This window comes from Homarus americanus, unplaced genomic scaffold, assembly GCF_018991925.1.
Source record: "Homarus americanus isolate GMGI-L3 unplaced genomic scaffold, GMGI_Hamer_2.0 scaffold27339, whole genome shotgun sequence".
Lineage (NCBI taxonomy): Eukaryota > Metazoa > Arthropoda > Malacostraca > Decapoda > Nephropidae > Homarus > Homarus americanus.
In genome coordinates, this window is record NW_024717738.1 from 305,865 (window position 1) to 319,123 (window position 13,259).

Consider the following 13,259-nt stretch of genomic DNA (forward strand, 5'->3'; position numbering starts at 1 on the left):
GAGTTGAAAATGATATAGAGACTTCTTATAATAAAAAAACCGAAGATAAACAACAAGTAACAATGCTGATCAAAATAAAAAGGAGAAAACTGAGCTAATCATCACAAGCTATAGTTACCCGGTAGACGATTAAAAAAAAAAAAAAAAAAAATCACGAATTACAAAACACACGTATCATTCATGTTCACTTTTACATTTAGAACAACAACAATACCGAAATATTAAAAAAAAAAAAATGTGAGTTCAGATTTTTGTTAGGAAAATAATCTAAACTCTTGCAGCTTGGATAACACAACACAAAGGGGATACGCTCGTCAGCACACACTGGGGGATATCGTTACCAATACCGTGACGATATTATTGGTGGTGATAGTGATGATGATGATGATGATGATGGTAGTGTTGGTGACGTTGGTAATGTTGGTGGTGATGGTGATAGTAATGGGTGGTGATGGTAGTAGTGGTGGTGGTGGTGGTGGTGAATGATGATGATGATGATGATGATGATGATGGTAGTGTTGGTCACGTTGGTAATGTTGGTGGTGATGGTGATAGTAATGGGTGGTGATGGTAGTAGTGGTGGTGGTGGTGGTGGTGATGATTGTAGTGTTGGTGATGGTGATTGTACTGAGTGATGGTGGTGATAGTTAACAACAGGTAAGTTCATTGTCAGGTTGTATTTTTTACTTTTTCTATTTTTCACTCCCTAATTTTTCACTATCTCTCTCGTTCTCTCTTTATTTACTTGTTTATCTGACTGTCTATCTTCTTCTTCTGTCTGTCTGTCCCACACATCCTCCCCAGGTGGTCTCTGCCCTGCCACCATTAAGCTAACAAGCAAACTTCAACAGGCGGCCTCTTAGTGGTGACTTACCTCAACACACCGCGCCCCGCTCTTAACCTACAACCCCAACTTAAATATAATAAACTGTCAACTTTGTACATAATTACATATTGATTATATAAGAGTTATGTACAATAATCTATACTGGGTAGCAACAATAGCAACAAACTTAGTTATATCGTTATGCAATTACTTACACACACAAAAAAAATCACGGAAATGTCTGAATCATAACACTCACACACACACACACACACACACACACACAGATACATAAACATAACTCGTATATATTGTTAAAAGTTATTCTATAAATGAAGCAGTTTTACCAGAAACGATTTTCGCCAGAACTCGCATCCGGTTTGCAAGTACGAGCAGGATGTGTCAGTGGTTAGGTGTAAATATTGGACTCTGGTCATTTTTTTTCGTTCTTTGTGGTTCAATTGACAGCTTAGTGTCCAATCCAGGGAAAAATTTCCAGCGCGTTGATGTTCAATGTGTATGTGTGTGTGTGTGTGTGTGTGTGTGTGTGTGTGTGTGTGTGTGTGTGTGTGTGTGTGTGTTTTTCTTTAGAGTGGCTTTAGATGGTTTCACTTTCCTTAGCTGATAACTCTTAATATTTCCTGCTGGCTTTACTCACTGGTTCATAACTCTCTTTCATTCCTCTTATTGTCTTGATCTGGCTTAAAGCTTTTTCGTACTTTTCCTACTGGCTTCAACTGGCTTATAATTATCTATGATTTTTACTACTGGCTTTACCTAGATTAATGTTCTTTATAATTTTCCCTATTAGCTTTACCTGACTCATACCTTTAACCCCCCGCTGGCTTTACTTGGCTTTACCTGGGTCTTAAATCCTCTGCTGCTGATATGACCTCACTTTATAACTCCCTCGGACTCCTCTTGCTGGCTTTATTTACTTTATAGCTCAGATTTCTAGGCTGTGTAAACTCTGCGCTTCATAATAAGACAAGCAGACGGCTGGAGATAATGGAATGATCAATAGAATGAGTGTTAGACGTATACAGAACCGACTGTCATAATTACACGTTAATAAAATCAATGAATGGTGGAAACTTTGGCTGGAAAAAAATGAAATTGAGGAGATTAATTTTTTTTCCTTTAGATTTTAGAAGTTTTTAGAACAAACTAATTGATTGAACTCATTCTACCTATCCTGTTAAGAATGTTGTTTATTTTGTATTTAAGATCAACAGCTGCACAACGTCAGTTCCTATCACAAGCTTGTCGTGATTGGTGTAACTTAAACAATAATTCCTTACCAATAACCAATCAGGTGGGTCCAATAACTTAATTTCAGGCAGATGGTGTCTCGTGATTGGCCACATATTGCCAATGGTCTCAGAAATGACAAGGGCTAACAAGATAATAGTGACCATAATCCGGGGAGTAGGAGAAGCAGCAACAGTAACATCACTCTACTAGGCAGGATGAAGGATTATGGCTGGCAGTCTCCAAGTACTGTGGCCTCAGAAAGATAACATCAACATCTGACCTTTACTGGAGTGAGTGTAGCACCATGATACCATTACCATTCAAGCTTAATAGAGTGGGGAGGAGGACAGCATGACTAAGAATGGCATGATACAAGGAGAGAGTGTGGACACCATAGTTATTCTAGTATTGAATGATTGATACTAAGTGTCTGTTACCCCGCCCCGTGACCCGACCGCCCCGCCCCACCCTCGCCCCGCTCCGCCCCGTCCCCGCCCCGCCCCGCCCCGCCCCACCCCCGCCCCGCCGTGTTATGTCTTCTACGACCCCACCTACATGTCCAATAATGCTCCAGGTGATCCACTTCATGTATTATTCAGGTGACTCAGTGTATCGTAACAGTCTTCAGAGTCCCGGGGAGGAAGTCAGTATGGCGGGGTTAGTGTCCGCCATCAGACACCAGCGGGGTCACTGTCCACCATGTTACTGACTCCATTTTTCAGACATTGTCACAGGTTAGACCAAAAAACCTGTTTATTTTCGTCTTCAATAAACCTCCTTAGCGTAATACTGTTGATATAAATGTAACGTTATGACGTATTTCAATTACTAAGGTCATTGCGCGCCCAACAAGGTTATCAACAGTTAAAAATTACGAGTTGAAATCTCTGTGTGGTGTACTGTCATCTAGGTATAACATTATATTATACTCTTTTGGTACAGTTTATTGTAGAAACTCAGCAAGTGTATTATAATTTTACCCTATAGTCCTCTGAATGTTATATAATTAGAGAGTATATGGAAAATAACATTTTATTAATATAATCATTGTCCTCCTTGGTGCTTCAGATCATCAAAGACGATTTTTTTTGGGGGGGGGGGGTGATGGCACGTTCACTAATGTTTTTGTTAAAGTTAAACGAACAGCTGTTAAAATGTCTTCTACAATAAGCGATCATATCTTTAATGATTGCTATGTAAATGGGCGATAGTTTGCAAAAGGTAAGAAATAATATCGATATTAATCATAATTAATGAAGAGTGGATATAAAATTTCTCTAACAATAAAAATATCTCTGGTAAATTTCCGTAAACTTTTTAAACTTTGAGAAATATGTTTAGGTTAATGCTTCCCAGACACCGTCGGGGATATTCAGCTGCTTAACCCAGTAAAGGAAGAGAGTGCCACACACACTCATGAGACTAATGACCCTCGTTAATCTTCCAGACACCAATAGCTTGTTTAACTTGCTGGCCAAACTGCTGCTCACTTTGTTAACTGTGTCGCCTCAATATTACACAAGTGCCGTGACTCGCATACTGGCGGGAAACGTGTAGCACCTAGTGATGACTGACGGCACCTAGTGATGACTGACGGCACCTAGTGATGACTGACGGCACCTAGTGATGACTGACGGCACCTAGTGATGACTGATGGCACCTAGTGATGACTGACGGCACCTAGTGATGACTGACGGCACCTAGTGATGACTGACGGCACCTAGTGATGACTGACGGCACCTAGTGATGACTGATGGCACCTAGTGATGACTGACGGCACCTAGTGATGACTGACGGCACCTAGTGATGACTGATGGCACCAGGTGATGACTCATGGCACCAGGTGATGACTCATGGCATCAGGTGATAACTTGTCAAGTCCAATATTAGTATCCCTATAGGTTAATAACAGGTGACCTTTGAATCATATAAGAGGGCATAAGTTTTCCTTGACGTATCCAACATATTTGGCCTAAATTTTTCCGATTATATTGATTCAATTCTCATCACTGTAGAATCATTTAGATAACAAATCACTAGCAAGTCTACGGACTTGGCGCACCCTCATTCAACTACTACAAACTACATCAGATTTTTCAGTTGAACAATACCATATTTCTGCCCCCCCCAATAAAAAAGATGAAATACAGTATATAATAAACAGAGCAATGATAACACAACAAGCGTCTCCCAATATATATAAGTATAATAATCAATATGTATTCACCCAAACTACTGTAGATAAACCGTTTTATATAACAAATTACTCACAACTGTACTGGCTGTTGGACATTCACAAGACAATAAACAAGAGAAGAAATAAAGTCATCTGTCAAAAACACCATAAATCTGGGCGGACTTTTACCTTCATAATGTACCACTGTATTGTTGATACCCTGGTGAGGAAAAGTGTATTGATTGTGGTGGAGGACCCATCATGTGTTCCAAGTTTTATGGTACAGCATAACCAAGTACCTCTTATGGTGTGACCTAGGAGACGCCAGGGAGTGTTGTAGTGAAGCAAGACCAAATACCTCCCAATAATACCTTTATCTAGATATGTTACGAGGTTGGTTGACAAACTCAGATTTCCTTCACTTACATCAATAGTAGTTGGTTCCTTAAACGAGACGGGGGATAGAGAGAGAGAGGAGAAGCACGAGAGAGAGAGGGTGGGAGAATTATGAGTGAGAAACTGAGGAGTGTTGAGAGATAAAGTAAAGAATAGTGTCGTGTGAAAGGGCTGCTGGTACACACAGGGGTGAGATAAAATGTATGGGTGGGAGACTTAGAGGAGGGTTAGGGAAGAAAGGCCATCATGCGAAGAATTATTAGGTGATGGAGGGGGAGAGGGTGTAAAGGTGGTGGTGTTGGAGGGAGTGTGAGCTGTGGTGTGGAGTAACGAGATGTTGGAGGGTAACTAAAATATTGAAGAGGGTGTGAGAGTACAGACAGCTAACACCCAGGCACGTCAGATGTGTTAATGTGTCATTAGTACCTTGACTTACGACTGACTCTTATTGACGTTCACTGATGATTTCGCCTAAATGGTCACTTTCCGGGTACTTTACAGTCCAAATAGTCACACCCTCTTTTGATGCGCCTTTACGTCTTTACACAGCCGTCTATTGTTAGATCTAAACATATTCACATACATAGGTTGAGGCACAACCTTCACATTTATTGAGAAAATCAGTACAGCTTCCGGTAAACTGGGATTCACCAGATAAAAAATAAATCTGGATATGTCTGACGTTATCTGACCACCCGGCACCCATTGCACCTACTACTAACGCTATTCACCATCCACTACTAGCACTACTCACCTCACCACTCCTTATATCCACTGCTAGCATAACTTACCATCCATAACACCCACTGCTGACTGACTCTTGGGTGTTCAGATGGCCCTCCTGACTGACTTCTGGGTGTACAACTGTACATGGCCCTTCTGACTGACTCCTGGGTGTACATGGCCCTGCTGACTGACTCTTTGAGTGCTTATGACTCCATGACTGAATCCTGGGTGTATATGGACCTCCTTATTGACTCATGACTCTTGTGACTAACTTCTGATACCTCATGACCGGCTGTCTACGAGGAAAATAATATTACTAATACGCTCTAAAACACTGGAGTGACCTCAAATCAGGGTTTAATTACAGATAAATTAATACCCTTCTGTTTTAAAGCCCAAGCGGTTAGGTTTCTTTTACCATTTATCAATGTTTCTCATCGTCTCGCTAAAAGGCTGCAGCAGCCATCGCCAAATTAGATCTCCGTGCGTGTAAGTGAGTCTCTTGTGGGCGATCCAGTTAGGGCTGATGGTATTTATCTTATCTACTTCGCTGATGATCTGTCACCGGCAGACGACAGCAGATCCGTGCAACATACTTTCTCGCTTAATGGAACAGCTGGAGAGGTTATTCCTTTTAGCCGAGCCCTGGTCTTAATGGAGCAGCTCGGGAGGTATTCATGACCTACTGCACTCGATTAGTTATCTTGTCTCGCTGGTAAGTCACCGAGTGTTCCGGGTATTAGAATTGCTACCAGGGCGTGTGTGGTGACAGGGACAACACAGGCAGGAGTGAGGGAGCAGTTTCCCTCTCCAGGATATTAGTCACAACGTGTGCAACGAAACACAACGACTCTGGTATTCAACAGAGCAATTGTGTTGCTCTGTTACCGAAAATAAAATCCGCAACTACTTTACAATAACTACCCACAATAAGAAATTTCTTCCAGGAATGAAAATTCGTGTGAGTCGAAATTTTTGTAGTTTTTGTGCTGGGAAAACAATCTGTGGCGAGTCCACTATTCGAGGAAAAATATTAGTTGTGGAGCTACGGACACTCATTTGACTCGCTATATTTCTCACAACCTTTGAGTTTAATAAATGTATGTTTATAAATTTACTTTTATTTTCATGGTTTGTATAATAGGATTAGACCTTGATATATATATATATATATATACATATATATATATATATATATATATATATATATATATATATATATACATATATATATACATATACATATATACATATATACATATATATATATAGCTGTCAAATAAAAGATTGAGATCTGTAATTTAAAACATTAACTTAAAGATGCTTCAGTCGTCAGTTGTATTAGATAATAATAATTCTTCTTTTCTGACAAACAAACATTTTGCACACTTGTAAAATAGTTGTCTTCATTAAAGTTCAATAGCCTTGTTTTGGAGAAATGACAAGTGCCAGTCAGTTGGAGGGACACAGAGGCAATATATCCACCTACACCTGAGAACTCTCCAGCCAGTGAGCCAATTAGAAGCTGGAGATCAGTACACCTCGACAAAATAAATTTGCTAACCTTTACGAGTGACACATGAGTCGTGATGGACTGTTGATGTGTTGTACTTGAAGTATCATCTACATTTGGCTCCATCAAGCAAAAAATATGTAGTTTATTTTATACGCAATATATTTACCATGGTGGCCACGACACTCCCGTGGTGGCCACACACTGTCAAGAAAACGACACTCCCATGGTGGCCAAACACTCAATTTGGTAAGTAAAAACCATTGGAAATATAATAAACCTTTATTTCTGCCTCGTCCTAAATAAATCGTGTGTCTAAGGAATGGGTAATATAAAGGAGCTCCAAATGGTTCTTGGAATTCTCTTCACTAAATATTCCCAACTTACAACATGCGCAGAGCTGTTCATTTAAATATATTCAGGAAAACTTAGAGTATGTTGTTGTTGTTGGTGGTCTAACCTAACCTAACCTAACCTAACCTAACCTAACCTAACCTAACCTAACCTAACCAAACCTAACCTAACCTAACCCTTCTACTACTACACTTTGGTAATGCTTTCGTGTCTCACCACACCTGACCTTACCACATTATTATTATGTATATTAACAGCTTCTCAGACGATTTATTTTGAACTCTATCTCAATTATTGTTATTTATAATGTGTGTGTCACTGGCCTTCTGCAGCATGTGTTATTTATTGTGGTAATGTGTTTCCCGAGTCCACGTCGTCACCTTAATGCAATATTTACCTGGGGAGGAGCTGCTCCCCTACCATACGGCGACCACCACTCACCACAATGGTAGTCATAACACGCATGTCCACTGTGTAAATATAACCTACCCAACTTCCCACTCTGGCCCACTGCCTGTACCTCCCACCACATTGTTAGTCACCACACACTTATCTGCTGTTCAAATATAACCAGCCCAGGTCCATGCTACCACGCTTAGCTGCTACATTATGTCATCTACTGTCCACAAACAATTTTGTACATTGTCGATTCTGTATTGTACGTTAGTATTTTATCTGTCAGTCTTGATGTTTTTACAGCGAAATGCGTAATATTATTAAGGAGCCACCAATGGGAGGCAGGGTTAAGTAGCCACTAGTAGGAGGCAGTGTTAAGGAGGTAAAACTACTTTATGAAATATCTTTCAAATTTGGACACGTTTGTCATGTTTCTGATTAAGCTACATTTACAAAAAAATATATATATTTGATTTAGCTCACCTTGGTAAGACTGAATTAACAATGGTTCGCTGCCGAGTCAGAGGTCATGAAAGAATCATAGTTGGTGTTAGGATGATTGGAGAAGTATGGATGACTAACGCAAAAGGGTAGAAAAGTGAACCCACGGCTGAATGTAAGTGGATGTTACTCAACCTCCTCCTCCCTTAACAAACGTCTTCCCTCTCCCTTTATCCACCTATCTTCTTCTCATCTCTTGTCACCCATTACTCTCTTCTGACAAATATCTCCTTTTATATCAAACATCACCCACGCATTTGTCACCTGTCTAGTCACTCATCAATCAGCCTCTGTCACTTCTCCGCCATTGTCCAGTCTTCACCTGCTACACTTCCTGATGTGTGTGTTGATCAATTACTGCAGAGTTAATGTGGATAACGTTTACTAGAAAGTGGGCAGTCTCCTATGATAACATTCGTATGCCAGGGAATGATTTACTGCCTAACACCAGGTCTAACTCTCATAACTGCCCTCATGTGTAATCTCTGCTGAAGAGGACGTCTATAGCCAACATCGACATTGTAAATACTTGAGGTAGCAGTGATCTGTGTTTGCTGTACGTACTGCTTGTTTCTCTCTCCAGTGATAGCAGTGTATTAGTAGTCGTTGTATTGTTATCATTGTTTTATCAATAATAGATTGACAGATAAGCAAGAGAAGAACAATGGGTGAGAGGAGAGGAGAGAGGGAGAGCTTGAAGCACGTCATGAGAGAGGATCAGTGGAGGCCTCAGGGGAAGAGGAGAGGGAGGTGACACAAAGGTCAGGTCGACATGGGAGATAATTCATGAATATTATACTGTCCAGTTTGACCTTCAGCCTCGGTAACTGTGTCGGTCAAAGAGAAAGTCTCCACAATATCAAATGTTATAAAAATGTCCCTGATTTATGTTAGTCCCTTGTTCGTCCTTCCACTTGCATACAATATTTGCCCGGTTTCCTGACGTCTAAATTTTCTTCATTACAAATATTTTTAGACATAACTTTGCAGTTGACAACAAAAGTTCATATTTTTTTGGTGTCCATTAACTGTTCTGGGACATACAGAAATAAAGTAATTATTTCAGTGTAAATGATAAAGGCTTTACATGTCACATTCTATTTATAAACGTTTCCAGGATGGTATTAAAAAAAAATCTTCTTCCCAGGTAATCTTACAAAAAAATAAACTTAATTCACTAACAACGTCAAACACCAACTTGGCCCAAAGTTTAGTTATGACCCTGCCATGTACAGTACAGTACAGTACAGTACAGTACAGTACATCACTCCATGTTTTAATGCGAGTGTTACTTACGTCACCTGAACTATATAGTTACTGCCAAGTTGATATGAAGGGTCACGAGGGTCTGTCCCCAACACAAACATCAGTTCTTCAGAAGGTAAAGATGAAAGGTGTCAACGAGGCGCCTGGTGTTCACTTCCGTATTGTTTATTTACAAATGGAAATTGATGTGCTACCAAGTATAACAGAAATACACCGAGTCTAAGCCTTCAGTAAGTTGTAAGAGAGTTATCTGCCAGAAACTCTAATTCATCATTAATCTTACACTCGACGAGATAACCATGGTGGAGAGACACAACAACAAGCACATCTTCTTGTGTGAGGTCTTCAAATATTGCTCCAGTTTCTGAGGTTAGTGTGACGATATGAGGTTAAAGGCAGAAGTGTCCATTACCTACGAGAGCGTCGGTCCACGTTACGTATGTCAATGTTGACCACAGAGCCACAAGGTCGACAGTCAGGCACTGCAAACCACAAACTCCCCTTTATTACCTTCCCAAGCTCTCAATGTTGACCATAATACCATAAGGTTGAAAATCAGCCAGTACATACCACAGTCTCACCCTTATTATCTTCACAAACAATCGCTGGCCAGCACGTAGCCACAAGGTCGAACAAAGGCTAGGGATTACATAACACATTACTGTAATGTTCAAACTAAACTCTTCCTCATGAATCTTGGTGATGTTTTGTTATGGAAAGTCCAGTAGTAATGTACAGTAGATCGTATATTTGTATTATATTCATTCATTACGCTGATGATATGATACTAGTATTGTATGTATTGATGGAGGAAAAATACTTCTTATTTGCATAACCTGTATTTGTAGTTCTGCTTCACTGTTCCTCCATTGGTTTGAGAGAAATGATGTCGGCAAGATTACTCCGTGAACTCGGTGCTTTAAACAATTATTCCTTTGTTGTATAATCTCTTCTGTTCGTTACGAAATGTCCATAGAAGGAACAGTGTGATATATATAGTGCAAATAAGCCGATACTATAGTATGTTTTTTGATCATTCTGAAATATAATGCAGCCAAATCTGAATTTAGAGATTAGTGAACGGTAATAAACTTATCTTTCGAAAATGTATATGAGGAAAGCTACATATATTATTTTCACAATTAACTATATAGTAGTCAAATAGTGAAATCTAATATTCTGTATTTAGCGTGAAATAGTTGAACGTGTAATACCTCAGAGAATCATTAGGGGAAATTGCATGTAATTAATATGATTAATTATGTTGCCCACCAATACTAATGAATACAATTTAGTGACAAATATAAAAATAAGTTAAGAGAGTTTTAATCATTGTTATCGGTGGATTAAAATATATAAGTTTATTATAGGTTAAGGATGTGTCTACTATAATGTGGTTTTTAGGTGAGGGTCAGGTAGGTAATATTTACTAAAGTATAATAAACCCAGGAGGTAGTGATGTTGTGGATCTTATTATATGTAAAATAAATCTAATATTTTAACTTGAAACAAATAGAGTAAATTATGGGATCTGAATATGATGTAAATAATCTTACTGAAGGGGAAAAAAAAACCTTCCCCTTTGCATCTTCCTCAGGTATCTTATCTAATATTCTTCTTCCTTTGGTGCTGTTGGCTCAGGGTAGTCACAGCGGCCACAACCTCTATTTACATATTTACAAAGGTTCAACACCAGGTTTCACGCCGTAAAGTGTGGTTGGGTCGACACCAGAATAGCTATGACTCTACGCATGGCAATTTCAGCCCTAAGATGACAGTTGTAGTGGTGTGATCTGCACTAATTCTATTTTTCATCGTTCAAGCTGTACATTAATGTTTTTGTTCAATATATAAAAGTCTTCGTAATATTTTATTGAGTTGTGGGAAATAAGGTTTTAATACAAACTTGGTCCTCACACTCCCCCCCCCCCCTTACGATAACTTAAAACTTGAATTTACAATGGAAGTCATATTTCAAAATAATTTTGTTAAAATATATACAGTATTTATATACATATATTTAAAACTTGTGTGTAGTCCAGGAGTATTTGCATTAGTGTTTTAGTAGTGTTTAAGCCCCAGGAAAGTTCGAGATAGGTTCTTTACCCCTGATTAAGATTACAGTAGATATATATGGCCACTAAGAAGTTCCAAAATAGAAAATGTCTAAAAGTTATCGCTATTAGGCAAGTATTCCTATCAAGTGTAAAGTACACATACTATATATATATATATATATATATATATATATATATATATATATATATATATATATATATATATATATATATATATATATATATATATATATATATATATATATATATATATAGTATGTGTGTGTGTGCACACAAGAAACAGTGACTCTACCATTCCCTTACCGTTGAGCTAATAGTCAAGGAGCAGCAAGCACTGTTAAGACTTAGGAGGTAATGACCCACCACCACAATAATATATTTTGTTTCCTACAAGACGGCCTGGACAGCCAAGATGAATGTGGTCTCTCACTGCAGGTCCTTGAGATACTCACGTTTAAGTTCAAACTTATTTTGTGGTATTCCTCACTTGCCGGATCAGAGACATTATTCATATAGTAAATGTGCGACGAATTGGAACATTTGATAAGCGCAGAGTGCTCAGGAGGCACAAGTTGCAGGTGTTAGTATAACGCCTTATTTTAACATATTGCTCTTTCTCCTGGGCTAGCCAGGTGGCTTCTGTAGGTCAATATTAGTGTAAGGACAGTAACTGTGGTTGAGTCAGTTACTCACCTTAGTTCTCTATAAACTCAGACTGGCCGTCAGGTTCAACAACATAACTCGTACAGTCGAGATAATGTTGGCACAACACTGACACCATTATCATACTGAACCCCTGGTGGTGGACCCGGGGTCACACAGTAAGTCCCAGTGTTCACCACCGAAGGTTGAGGATTATAATTCAAGACATCACAGTTGATCAGTTACATTCAGTAATTGAATCCCATTTTTCTCGCCCCCATGCTCGAGTGTTGTGAGTGTTATACATATAAAGTCCCTCTCCCTGTCGTCCCATCGTGTACGGCCACAACTGGGGTATACAGTACCTCCATCTGTCCAGTTCTCACGCCATGTGTCTTAATCCAGTGAAGTTGTGTTGTGTTGTTGGTGGTCGTAATGACTGGTGTGAAGCTGTGATGGGAACCCACTATTAAACAATGTTATTCTCACCACTCACCCTCCGGCCAACACAGGAACTCCCTGACAGAAAGGGAAGAGTTGTAGATATACAAGTTGAGATACATTTACAATAACATAATATTCAGAAACAAGTATTCCCCTTAGAGAACCATTCCGGGATCCGGCACCAGACAATAGAGAAGCAGTAGAATTACATCAGGTTTATCACACTGAGCTACGACAGATCCTGCCATGTTCACTACCAGGAATTATTACCTGCCATGTTCACTACCAGGAATTATTACCTGCCATGTTCACTACTAGGAGCTATTACCTGTCATGTTCACTACTAGGAGCTATTACCTGCCATGTTCACTACCAGGAATTATTACCTGCCATGTTCACTACTAGGAGCTATTACCTGTCATGTTCACTACTAGGAGCTATTACCTGCCATGTTTCACTACCTATTACCTGTCATGTTCACTACTAGGAGCTATTACCTGCCATGTTCACTACCAGGAATTATTACCTGCCATGTTCACTACTAGGAGCTATTACCTGTCATGTTCACTACTAGGAGCTATTACCTGCCATGTTCACTACCAGGAATTATTACCTGCCATGTTCACTACTAGGAGCTATTACCTGTCATGTTCACTACTAGGAGCTATTACCTGCCATGTTCACTAC